This window comes from Zingiber officinale, chromosome 2A (genome assembly GCF_018446385.1).
Source record: "Zingiber officinale cultivar Zhangliang chromosome 2A, Zo_v1.1, whole genome shotgun sequence".
In the NCBI taxonomy this organism is placed as follows: domain Eukaryota; kingdom Viridiplantae; phylum Streptophyta; class Magnoliopsida; order Zingiberales; family Zingiberaceae; genus Zingiber; species Zingiber officinale.
In genome coordinates this window covers 158,148,901-158,162,905 of record NC_055988.1, presented here as the reverse complement: position 1 = coordinate 158,162,905, position 14,005 = coordinate 158,148,901, and the positions used below count along the sequence as shown (strand labels likewise).

Genomic DNA, 14,005 nt, shown 5'->3' with positions numbered 1-14,005 from the left:
ATTACATCGAAGAAGATTGAAATAAATCCAAACTCACAAAATATGATATAAAAAAGGATTTAAACATATGAGAGGATTAAAAACGTCAAGTACGAGAGCAAAATAATGAGTCAAAACATTAATTATCATGAGATCTCATAGAATGGTGTACGTAATGTTATCCTATTTTGTAAGAGATTATTTTTGAAATTTAAACTCATGACTTTTTTAGGTCACATTATAATAACTTTATCATTACACTAAGATTCGACTATTAGTTAATTTCAAGCAAATAGAATGCTCCCAACACAACAACTGATCAATTTGACTAACAGCGGGGACTTTTAACAATTATTGCTATTCAAAAAATCAAGGTGATATAAATAGCTGATCAGAAGTCAAGGTGATATTCAAGGGGCGGGATCTCCTGGTCCGCAATTTGCGGACCAGGGGATGGTCCACTGATCTGGACCATCCCCTGGTCCGCAAATTGCGGACCAGAAGATCTGCTCTCGATATTCAACGGATGATTCAATAGTCAAATCTCTATAGCAATAGATTATTGGGCGATAGCAATTGACTGGTGGAGGCAAAAAGTGTAGAAACCAGCCCCATTGGAGACTGTTTAAAAAGGGCTTGCAGCTGGTTTTCTACAACGCTTTCTCCTAATCATCTTAAATGTTCAAGCCTCTCATCCATCTGGAAGCGAAAAGAAGAGCTCTTATACTTCAGATTTTCCATTCTTGTCTCTTCTACTTTCACTGCTTCATTGAAATTATTTTCACTGAGCTAAAGGCAGCAGATTTTCTGAATTTTGAGTTCCAATGGGTACTGCTCTCTTTCTGATATTTTCGTTAATCAAACCAAAGAATAAATCTAGAAAGGCAAAGCAGACAGACCGTGAACCTTTTCTTTGTATGCCCAGAGGTTTATAGTTAAAATGCACGTTATTCATGGCATGGCCATGTTATTGCATGGTACATAAAGCATAAAATACATCTAAAGCTTTGAAGGTGGCTTTGAACTTCGATTTCGTATAAACTTCTGCATGGCTGAAAACTGTTCCTTGGTCATGCCATCATAATAGCTATGCGCCCTTTCCTGAAATTTTTGACAAAACAAATAGAATTAATGAAACCGAAACAAGATAGCTGAATCATCAACTAAAGTGGGTGTGACTACTTTTACGAAATAACCATGTGAAAATTATGCAAGATGAGAAACTGCAACTTCATTAAGTGTAATGAAAGTCCTATATGTGGAGCATGAGTTTTCTGATCCAACATTTGCTGGCAAGATAAACATATAATATCAAATTTCATGTTGTCATGCTCAAAGGTACACCATCAACGCATACTTCTTTTAGCTCAATTCATAATAGATGAGGGCAATGAAAGAATACTTGCATTCCATATGCAATTAATTTTAAAATTTAGCATCCTATTGACCAACAGAGAGTATGAACCATTTCAGATCTCACCTTTTCGAGCAAACCAGCATGACGCAAATCCATTTTGAAACCATCATTAATAACTGATCGGTACCTGAAGACCATGTCCCTGTTGTTTTTTAAAATGGCGTGCGCAATTTCTTTGGCTTTCTTTAAAACCTCACCATTTTCCACAACATGGTTGACTAAGCCCCACTTTTCAGCCATCTCAGCCGTTATGGGCATGCAAGAAAGTGATACTTCACGAGCTCTATTTAATTCCAATGATACGAGAAAGTTTTTGCGAAAGGCCCCATGATGGAAATATTCCAAACCTGAAACAAAGTGTCAATTTTGCAACTTGAATTGAAATGTGAGTCACGGCAAAAGAATACATGCCAATAGTGAAAGATGAGAAGATATTTAGAATTTTGTTGGATTTACCAAGAATGAATGTTTACATCTGTTGAAGCAAGAGCTGTGCTAGCATTTCTATTTTGTATGGCAGTGATTTAATATAACAGCAAAAATAAATATAGAAGGAAAATCAACCTCAAGGTGAACAATCTCTATCTTAAAGCAAGATGTCCGCTACAGTGTCGCGGTAGGATATTCAGGTTGACACCTAAGTATCCACGGTTTGATCCTCAGCTATGACGTATTTGCATGAATTTTTCCTCTAAATGGGGCGCACAACCAAAGGATACTGGACTCTTGGGTTGCCCGCCGGCGTACTTCTCGATTTACCCTGATGGTCAGTGGGATAATTCCGTAGGACTTGGTCGGTCACCTCAGGGATAGTCAATAAAACTAACTGGATTTATCATATATTTTTTTTTTCTTAAGGCAAGATACTGAACTATCAAGTGAATAACCCAAATCTATACACCATATGTAACAGAAGTTGATGCCTCTAGGTAACCCATTCATCACAAATCCCAGAAACTGTAAACAGAAGAATGATTTAGAAGCAGGAAATTACAGTTTTATACAGATGAACAAGATGAGCTCCTCTTTTAAATGGAAGTGACAACCAAATCCAATTAAACCTCAGAGAAGGATAAGATTTGACTCATAATTTGATTGTGTAGATCGCCACAACCGGCATGTTCAATAGAATAATCATGCTTGGTCTCCTTAAGTCACGGCATATGCTGAGGATGTATCTCGAGACATTCGTCAAGATCACTCAGATAAAAATAGAAAAGATGAAGACAATCAAAATTTATTTATTATATAAAAATATAAATTAATTAACAAAATAATGATACCAGAAATAAAATAAAAATTATCTTAATGAAAGAAACTAATTTAGAGTCAATCCGAAGAATCTCAAAGTGTCTAATGTCATTTTCAAGATAATTAAATATATTAGTAATTTTGTGAGCATATTATTAAGCCCACCTTCCCAAAAGCCCAAATGGCTTGTGAAAATTTTTTTGAGGGAAAAAAAACGTAGCATACTGTATGATCCATGAGGTATTTTTCAAATTTTGAACCTTAGAAATATTCTATATTAGGTGTGGAGTCAACTAAGTTTTTACCTGTGTCACATTTGAATCTAATTCCACTAAAAAGCACATATAGTATTAAAAAGTGAAAACGATTGGAACATATATTAATTGTACGCTTGTATTGTAATTTTTTATGAGGATTTTCAGGAAGGTCTAGCTCCTAGTCACGGCCATATACATACATACATTCTTAGATAGTAGAGCCTACACTAGGGCTATGGGATATGGATTATCTCATGAAAATTATGACAACAGGTTTCTTTCAGAATTTCAGAAACTCTTCCTTCATCTAAAGTTGAGTATATGTTATCATCAAAAAAATGGGATATGGGAGTTATCATATAGAACACAATGAACATAAGTGTTTTTCATTTTTTTTTTTTAAGTGTATTATTTTGATTGACTAATTAACTTATTATTATCAAGCCTCTAGTGGATCACTGAAGGTTGTAGTTGTTAAAACTTAAAAGGCTTATAGGTGAGGTCTAACTATGACATTTTAATGATTTGACAATGCATTTTAAGTTAAAGTTTATATTTGGCAATTTGCATGTGTGTAAGCATAAAGTTTATATTTGACAATTTGCAAAAACAAATTTTGAGGTGTATTTTCTTTCAGATCCATATACTTTGATTCATCACTTCCCAACCTTATTTAATTAAAGTTTTTCCCACCACCATAGACTAGGCTTCCCTCGTCCTTGAAGCCTAGATCTGAACTCCTAGCAAGCAACTATTGTGCAAAATTATCTATCTTGTGCTTCTTTTTTATCACTAAGATCAATAACCGCGACTCCCCTCCCATAATCATGGCCCTCTAAGGAACCAAGATTAAACCAAGTGAAAGCCCTCTGATCCCAATCTCCCTGACGCCTACTATACATCATCGCGTGACAGTGTACAAACTTCACTTGTTCCCAATCTCCTACTAGCAGAATCTTTCTTGGTACTCGCAATTGCAAGTTACACCATCTCCAATGATGTGATTGCTCTCATCTTTGCCCTTCACATAGTGCGTGTACCTCACTTCACAACTATGTTCCACCATAAACAAATTCCCACTAGCATGATCAACACCTCCAAACTCGCTACCGATATCAGTATTGACAATATTGTCATTGGTCACTCTAGCACCAATCGGCCTACACCAAAGTCATTTTCACCACCTCCATTAAGACTCGCTGTAGTGATCATAGTGACATCTCTAGCTTACACCTTCCTATTGTCGTCTGTGGACTCCCCTTTGAATCTATTATAAATGTTAGATGTGCTCCAAGGTTTACCATAAAATGATATCTTAGAAATACCCAAGAATTGGACACGAGGTTAATTTGATTTAATATAACATTGATTACAAATTGTAAGGAAGAAAGGAGCAGCATGTGATACAATGCAAACCTCGTGGTAATTTCAACACATGGCTCAAAAAATTTAAGTAAATTACATTTTCTATTTGAAATTTAATTGGTAATTTAAAATTTTCATCTAATTAGTTTCTCTTACAAAACTTGTAAGTATAATCAAAATCTTTTTAAAATATAAAAATATCATCATACATTATCTCTTTTTCCTATTTAATTAGTATCTATCACTTTAAAAATGAACAAGAAAAAATTCATACAAGCAGTATTATTTAATTTACTAATCATAATCATCATGCTTCCGTTACTATCTATCATTTTGTAAGTATCATTAATATATTAGATTAACATGTTAAGAGCATGAATTCAAATCTCGAGTCATTTTGCCTAATACGGGTGAAACATCTTGTTCTGCCAGTGAACTGGCACCCGCACAAAAACACCTCCGATGCAGTCACGTCGCACGGGCCTGCAACATGTCTAGACTCGTCGCGCGGGTCATGTGTTCTCGCTGTCGTGGCAGCGCGGAATAGGCGTAAGGTTTTTAACTTAGGTTTAATTAAATAACATAAGTTAATAATTTAATCAACTCTAACTATAATTAGAATAATTTAAATAAATTTAATTAAAGTCTAATAAAATTATCTCATTAATATATATATATATATATAATATTTAAATTAAATTTTTTATTTTTAGTTAATATATTTTATATTTAAAAAATACCAAAACTATATCGGTATGATATGATATGATACTGAAACTGTTCGTTTCGATCCGAGACTAAAACCTCGGTATGACTCGAGATTTTAAACCATAGTTAAGAGAAATCACCATCACCATTATGAGAGAGCAGATACATAGATGCTAGTTGAGCATAGATTTATGAAAAGACCATTACGTATAACTTTGAGGGGCATTACCTTTGATACACTTACATCCCTATACATCATAGAATTAATACCCACATTGACATTATTCTGTCAAAAAAAAATCTCTCCTAATGTCATATTCCTGTAAATAATAAACATTGTAAACCTAGATATATTAGGACAAAGGTTTCAATTTTTAACAGAAAAATACTTTTTGATAATTAAAATAGAAGACAACTTTAACATGACTTCTATCAAACAAATATAAGTATGATTCGCCAAATTATGCCTTTATGGATCCACAAAGAAATATTAGCAATATGTCTAGGCTAATGGTGATATAGGACCAACCCAACATGACCCTTTGAACTTCAAAGGGTCATAACATTTGACTCGGGACTCGGATCAAGCTCTGTCGTCGGTGTACACGTACAGAATTCAGAGATCTACATTTGTTATAGGATCGTAACTGCCAAATTTCGAACCTAAATTCTACTGTTTAGGCCCTAATCCGAGTCTTCGAAGATTTTATTACTATTTTTAGTAATTTCCATTTTATGGTATTTAGGGTATTTTGATATTTTTGAGTCTAGATTATCTCCTATTCTGTTAATTTCATTTCCTTTTCTGGAAAGATCTATTTTCTTTTTCTACGAGATTCGAATTGAGGTCCATATATTAGAATTTCTTTTCTTTCTTAATCTTAGGGTCTAGAATCTAATAAGACTATGTTTAGTTGTACGAGGATTCAGCCATTTATTAGTAACAAAGTTTCCTTTTTTGGAAAACCACGAGATTTCTCTGTCCTCTTGGTTTCCTCTTCTTGTCTTCTCAATTCTATTGTCTCACCCACCCGCAGGATAATAGTTTTCTGCCCGACATCAGTTGGTATCAGAGTCAGAAGTGTCCGATTGAGGAAGTCAAGCGTCAGATCCAATGGAAGGTTGTAATGGTAGTGATCGTGGTAGTGGTCAGGGTCGCAACAATAGGTAGGTTTCAATTGAGGAAGCCAAGCACCGTGGACGTAGCGTTCAGGACATGATGACGATTGAGGATTTGTAGAGGTAAGTTGCAAAGTTAACTAAGTAGATGGCAGCAATGGAGGAGCTATAAAATCTTGAAGGTCGGGAGATTTCAGATCGAGGATCCGAGTCTACCTTCAAGAATCCTTACTACTATCAAATTGCAAGTCGAGAACGTCATGTTCGGGAGGAGCCTTATGAAGACCTTGGTTTTCGGGTTGAACTACTAGAATTTTCGAGTAGTTTCGTTAATTGGTTGAACGAAGTGGAGCAAATCTTTGAGTATAAACAAGTTCCAAATCGGATGAAAGTGAAGATAATTGCCATCAGACTTAAGGGGAGAGCATCAGCGTGGCGGAAATAGATGCGGCATTCACGGGACAGACTGGGCAAGTCCAAAATAGATGACTGGGAGAAGTTGAAGCTGAAGGGTCACTTCCTAGCTTTCAGTTATACTCAAACTCTGTTTCAACAACTTCACTCATTGAGACAGGGCACAAGATCGGTCGACGAATATACGAATGAGTTCCACTAGCTGACTGCCGGAAACGACCTATTTGAGACGGAGGAGCAGACGGTTGCACAATACTAAAGGGGGTTGCGTTAACCCTTACAAGATACCATCAGCCTTCATTCATTTTTGACAATGTTAGAAGCCTACCAGAGCTCATTAGTTGTTGAAAAACAACAGAACCGGAAGCCAGTGGTGAGAGGCGACTAAAACAATCAATCAGTTCGCCCTGAAGGTTCACGTTCCATATTGCAGCAGCCTTCACAAGTTTAATCCTAATGTTCATATCACGTGTTATTGTTGTGGCGAATAGGGACACAACGCTAACCGATGCAGGAAATCTACTCTTGCTAATCAAAAAGACAAAAATCTATTGGTCAAGTAAGACATGGAAAAAGAGACCGAAGCAATTGGCGACCCGGTGTATGATGAGTCTGACCAAGTGATTTATGGCGACGGCTAAGAGACATTGGTCTTTAGTAAGAGTTTGCTGACTGCCAAGGGAGATTCAAAGGAAAATTGGTTAAGAACCAATATTTTTCACACTACCTGCACCATCACAGACAAAGTCTGCAAGATGATCATCAACAGCGGCAGTTGTGAGAACGTACTATCCGCTGAGACTATCCAGAAATTATAGTTGAAAATGGGCCATCATTCTAAACCATACAAGTTATCTTAGCTGAATAAAGACAGTGACGTAATAGTCAACTGATGATGTCTCGTGTCTTTTTCAATTGACAAATATTTTGATAGTACTTGGTGTGATGTGGTGGTCATAGATGCATGCCATGTATTATTGGGGTGGCCTTGGAAGCATGGTTTAAAGTGTCGTGTCGAGACGATCGAAACGATCCTAGCTACGATGGAAATAATCTAAAGAGGCTTTATTAAATCCTAATAAAATTATCTAATTAATTTTATATTTCATTTATTTTAATTTAAAATTTATAATAAAATTTTTATTTATTTGTTTATCTATTGTCATATCTTTTCCCTTTTTAAAGATTATTTTTTACATTGTTTATTTTTTAAAAAATATTTATATTAAATATTTTATTTTTTAATTAATATATTTTATATTTAAAAATACCAAAACTATATCGGCACGGTACGATACGATACCAAAACGGTATCATTCCTGTTCAGGATCGAAACCTCGGCACGGATTGAAATTTTAAACCTTGCTTGGAAGTATGATCACAGTGTTGTTCATGATGGGTGGAAGAATACACATACCCTTCACGTTAAGGAAAAAAAGATTGTGTTGGCGCCACCATGGAAAGGAACCACTCCAATTCCGGCAGCTAAAACTACTAATCTGCTTTCTATGGCTAGGTTTTTAGATGAGATGGAGCATGACGATGTTGTCTATGCTTTGCTGCCACACCAGAGCGATGTCCAAGCCACGAACACAAAGCCACCAGCCTAAATGCAGCAGCTGCTAGTAGATTTTATGAGTTGATGCCAGAGGATCTTCCTTTTGGGCTATTATCTATGAGAGATCTAACATCAAATTGATCTTGTTCCAGGATCGAGTTTGCCTAATCGACCAACATATCGCCTCAATCCTAAGGAAGCTGCGGAATTACGACATCAGGTGATGGAGTTGCTAGAAAAGGGTCACATCCGTGAGAACATGAGCACCTATGTCGTTCTTGCTCTACTAGTGCCAAAAAAGGATGACTCGTAGCATGTGTGTTGATAGGCGAGTAGTCAACAAGATTATAGCGAAATATAGGTTTCCAATTCCCCGCTTAGACGATCTATTGGATCAACTATCATGTTCTAGGGTTTTCTCAAAAATTGACCTTAAAAGAGGTTACCACCAGAAAAGAATAAGACCAGAAGATGAATGGAAGAATACATTCAATACGCAACATGGACTTTATAAGTGGATGGTTATGCTTTTGGACTGTCCAATGCACCTAGCACATTCATGAGGTTTATGCATCAGATTTTGCGGTCCTTCATAGAAAAGTTTGTGGTGGTTTACTTCGATGGCATTCTCATCTGGAGTCCGACATAGGCATCACACTTCAATTACCTCCGTGTTATTTTTGAAAAACTAAAGACAAAGTGCTTATTTGTCATTAAGAAGTATTTTTTCTTTACTACATCGGTAACTTTCCTTGGCTTTATTGTTTCTATTGATGGTGTGCACGCAGATCAAGCGAAGATAGACATAATCTTGGAGTGGTCTTGAATGACGTCAGAAGTTTCTACGGCTTGGCTTCTTTCTACCGTTGGTTCATTAAAAATTTTAGCACTCTAATTACTCCCATCACCAAGTGTCTCAAGGGATAAGATTTCAAGTGGTCTAAATAAGCAAAAGCTAGTTTTTAACTGGTCAAGCAGAAGATGACCGAAGCACCCGTTCTGGCACTACCTGATTTTGACTAAGTGTTCGAGGTCAACTGTGATGCATCCGGTATTGGGATAGGGGGTGTTTAAGCCAATCTGGGCATCTAGTTGCCTTCTTCAGCAAAAAGATGTCTAGATCTAAGAAGAATTATTCTACCTATGACTTAGAGTTCTATGTCATTGTTCAGTCTCTGAAGCATTGATGGCACAACCTGGCACAAAGGGAATTCATCTTGTTTACTGATCACGAAACCTTAAAGTGCATCAATGACCAATACAAGTTGAGTAGGCGGCATGCCAAGTGGGTGACTTATTTGTAGGAGTTTATATTTATGTTGAAACATTAAGCGGGAAGCCTCAATCGTATAGCAGATGTCTGAGTCGTTGCTCTTCGTTACTTACCACCATGAGTACCAAAGTTGTCAGTTTTGAGGTTTTCGTATATATATATGCCACAGATCCTTCATTCGGAAGGATATCCTAGGAGGTGCAAGATAGTATTCACCACGATTTTATTCGACATAATAGTTATATGTTTCGTGGCTTGTGTGTTCCGAATTATTCACTAAAGCGACGAAATATAAGTGAACTTCATAATGAAGGATATTTCAGTCGTGACAAGACACTAGTTCTTATCTCTGTTGATTTTTATTGGGCCAAGTTGTAGATTGGTGCTTTGTATACTAGCGGCCTAAGGGTATTCTTGCCAATGCAGGCTTGTACACGCCTTTACCTATTCCTGAAGCTCCTTGGCTCGATATCAGCATGGATTTTGTATTGGGGCTATCCCGCACCCAATAAACCTCAAATTTTATTCTAGTTGTGGTTGACAGATTTTTAGAGATGACACATTTTATAGCTTCCAAGAGGATTATGGATGTTGTCAGGATTGTCCATCTTTATTTCAAGGAGGTCGTGCGTTTGTATGGTGCTCCTAATCCATGACTTTCGACCGTGATAACAAATTCATCAATAATTTTTAGAAGAGCTTATGGGGAAAATTGGGAATGTAGTTAAACTTTAATAGTGTCAACCACCCCAGACAGATGAACAGGCCAAGGTAGTGAATTGAAGTTTGGGCAATCTTCTGAAGTGTTTGACAAGTACTAAGTCGAAGCAGTGGGATTTAACATTACCTCAAGCAGAATTTGCCAAGAACAAATTAAGAAACAAGACCACATGATCGAGTCCTTTTGAGATTGTCTATAGAGGAATTCATCTGGGGTTCTGGACTTAGCTCCTATTCCACGTGTGAGACAATTTAGTCCTAAAACAATAAGATGGCAGAGCATCTTCGAGGCATTCATGAGCAGGTGAAATTGACAATTTTGGATAGAAATACCAAATACAAAACTAGGGTTGACAATTATCATCGTTAGGTACTTTTTGAGGTCGATCATTTTGTCTAGGCTATTTTAACTCGTGATCGTTTCCCTGTTATCGAGTACAATAAGCTGAAGGATCGAAAGATTGGATCGTGTGAAATATTGTAGAAGATCAACAATAATACCTACAGTTGCACCTTCCTAGTCATTTGAAGATGTCTAATGTCTTCAATGTGAAGCACTTCAGTCCTTACTCGATGGATGCTGTTGAGGTTACAATGAACTCGAGGACGAGTTCTTTTCAACTCGAAGCGACTGATACGGGACCAACCTAACATGACCCCTTGAATTTCAAAGGGTTATAACTTTTGACTCAAGACTCGAAATAAGATTCTGTCGGTGACCCCACGTGCATCTACATTTGTTTGGGGAACCCATAACCGCCAAGTTTCGATCCCAAAATCCACCATTTAAGCCCTCATCCGAACCTTCAAAAATTTTATTATTATTTTTAATAATTTTTATTTTTATGGTATTTAGGATATTTTTGATATTTCTCGTATTATGAGTCCTAGTTTGTCTATATCAGCGTCTTGTTCTGTTAATTTTAATTTCTATCAAGAGATTTTATTTTTTGGAAAGATCTCTTTTCTTGTACAACAAAATTGGAATTGAGGTCCATATATTAGGATTTCTTTCCTTTCTTAGCCTTAGGGTCTAGAATCTATATACGCACATGTTTAGCCCTCTATTAGTAATAAAGTTTTCTTTTTTGGAAAACCACAAGATTTCTCTTTGTCCTCTTGATTTTCTCTTCTTGTCTTTTTCTCAATTCTGTCATCTTATCCGCCCGCAAGATAATTACTATCCTGTCTGGCATCAAATAGTCAATGATACGCAAGAACCTATTGAGCATTAGCTAAATAGGTCGTAAATTCAAAGAAAGATATGGCTCATCACACTCTCACATTTAACTATATACAAAATTTATAATTAAAGCCGATCATCCTTTAAGTGTGATAGAATAGTAGCATTAAGCCCATCATAACTTATTAGATTTAGGTCAAAAATTAAAAGAGAAGGTAATCTATTTTCATATACAACAATATAGGAAGTGCATTGTAATGATCTAATAATTGAGTATTCCCTTTAGCTTAAATAAAGTATAGAAGACAAATCTTTGCATGAACACATAAAAAATTCATAATCAAATATACACATTCTATTTAAAGAAAAATATCCAGAAATAGAATCAAATTTAAAAACAACATTCAAAACTGATAGTTTCCCTAACCTTAATGAAGCTTAAGTGAATCACAAGATTCAACCTTAAAAGGCCCCAATAATAACATGATGTAAGAAAACTCCTCTATTGACTTAAACCTAGAAGATCCCCTAATAATTTGACTTTCAAGAACTTCTCCATGTCTTGATTGTAGAAGAATTTCTTGATAACTTGACCTTAAGAGAGCTCTCCAATGACATTTTAGACAGCTCCTTACCTCTTATTAATTTGTCCTCTGGAAAGACTCTTAATTGAACCCATATCATTAGTTAAAAAGAGTACGTTGTAACTTATTTTTATTAAGAAACCCACATAATGCTATCAAATTTTTATCTTAATGAGTGATCTCATCCCTAAGACATTTTTATTACGAAACCCTCAACATGCTATCAAAATTTTATCTTAATGAGTGATCTCATCCCTAAGACATTTTTATTAAGAAACCTCAACATGCTTTCAAAATTTTTATCTTAATGAGTGATCTCATCCCTAAGATACAAAAACCTCCAAGCAAATTCCAATACTTAAATCCAAAAGAGTCCCCCTGATAAATTACCCTAATTAGAGAAACCCAATATGAGCTCAATCTTGTTGAGTGGTTTCATCCATAAGATACAAGAGCCTCTAAGCAAACTCCAATAATTAAATCTCAAAGAGTCCCTAATAAATTACCCAATTCAAAGAGCATTTAATATGAGCTCGATCATATAGCTATTAAATTATTCCTGTATTTAGTTTTCTCGTAACATTAATGATATTTTAATCTTACCCCTAAAGAGCACTCTATCATTTCCTTTCTCAAGTCTTATCAATAGAGGCCTAACAATCCTTTGCTCGAGCCTCCTAAAAACCCTTCTGACACTATTTACTTGAATAGGTTGGATCAATTGCATGATAGAGGGGGGATTGAACAGCACAAATTACAAACTTCATTCTTTGAGTTACTTTTTGAGTAAACATGGAAGAAGTAAAAATAAACAACTAAGCAATGCAACACAAATATAGACACACCATAAACACAAGACACAAGGTTTAACGTCGTTCATAGCCCCTAGGTTGCTACTCCACAATCCTATAGTCCTCACCACAAATTTCACTTTCTTCTTTCGGGCCTCAGCGGAGGTAGAAGAAACCTCTTACAATATAACAGTTTTACATCTTAACAAGAGATGTAGGAAGAAGTAAAAATAAACAACTAAGCAATGCGCCACAAATATAGACACACCACAAACACAAGACACAAGGGTTCAATGTCATTCATAACCCTTAGGCTGCTACTCCACGATCCTATAATCCTCACTGCAAATTTCACTTTCTTCTTCTGGGCCTCAGCGGAGGTAGAAGAAACCTCTTACAATATAACAGTTTTACATCTTAACAAGAGATGTAGGTTTAAGCACAAAAGACTAATGAAATATAAATAAAATATACTTTACAGAGATTTACAAAAGTGAGATCTAGATCCTCTGAATTTGTAAGACAATTCCTTCCTTTTAATTATAGATCGAAAGAAGGATAAAAATATCTTGCATGTAGATCAAGGTCCTCACAACAAAGAACTTTAGCACAGAGAACAATAGAGCAATGCAGCAGAGACAACATCTTTTATGACTTTACCATCAATTGACTGAACATACTTCATCAATCAGTTGATCACTTTAACCTTATCGTATCTAGCTAAATTCATAGCATGTAGAAATCTTTGAGATTAGACAGATCAACTTTTAATTCTGTCTCCAATTGATTATGTACTCCTACAATCGACTGTGTTGCTGAAGAGTGGACTTCCGGAGTCGACTTACAAACATTCCATTCCTTTCTACAAGTTAACAGTCGACTCTCCTAGTCAACTGCTTAACAATCTCCTCCCTTTCAAAATTCATTAATTGACTTACCGAGTCAATTGTTCAACATTCAGCTCACATTCATTCTAAACCTCAAATTCAAACATACTACAGTTTCCATCAGTCAACTGTACATGCACAGCAGTCAACTACATACAAACCATAAATCTCAAGTCATTCGTGGTATCGATCAGTCGACTTGAATAGTCCCCACAGTCATCTCATACCATAAAACCAAACTTGTTCGAATTCAGAGTTTGTACTCTCCCGGTGCAACATAGATTTTTTACCTCAGTATTAGTCAACTAAGGCACCATGACTCAACCCATGTACGAGTTGATCGTCTCAAGATTACATGATCTCAAAACTTTCAGGTTAGAGATTTACCTAATGACAGGAGACTACCATGCCAACTGGACTTCTGTGCCTGGAATCTTACCACTCCAGGTCTTCCTTGCTAAGACCCTTATTGCAATTACTCCACCTAGAATCCAACATC

The 14,005-nt window shown here is 36.0% G+C and overlaps 1 pseudogene; it reads right to left on the bottom strand.

Annotated features, from left to right (window-relative positions):
* Positions 1–875: 875 nt before the first annotated feature.
* LOC122042889 overlaps positions 876–14,005 on the bottom strand; it is a 30,513-nt pseudogene continuing 17,383 nt past the window's right edge.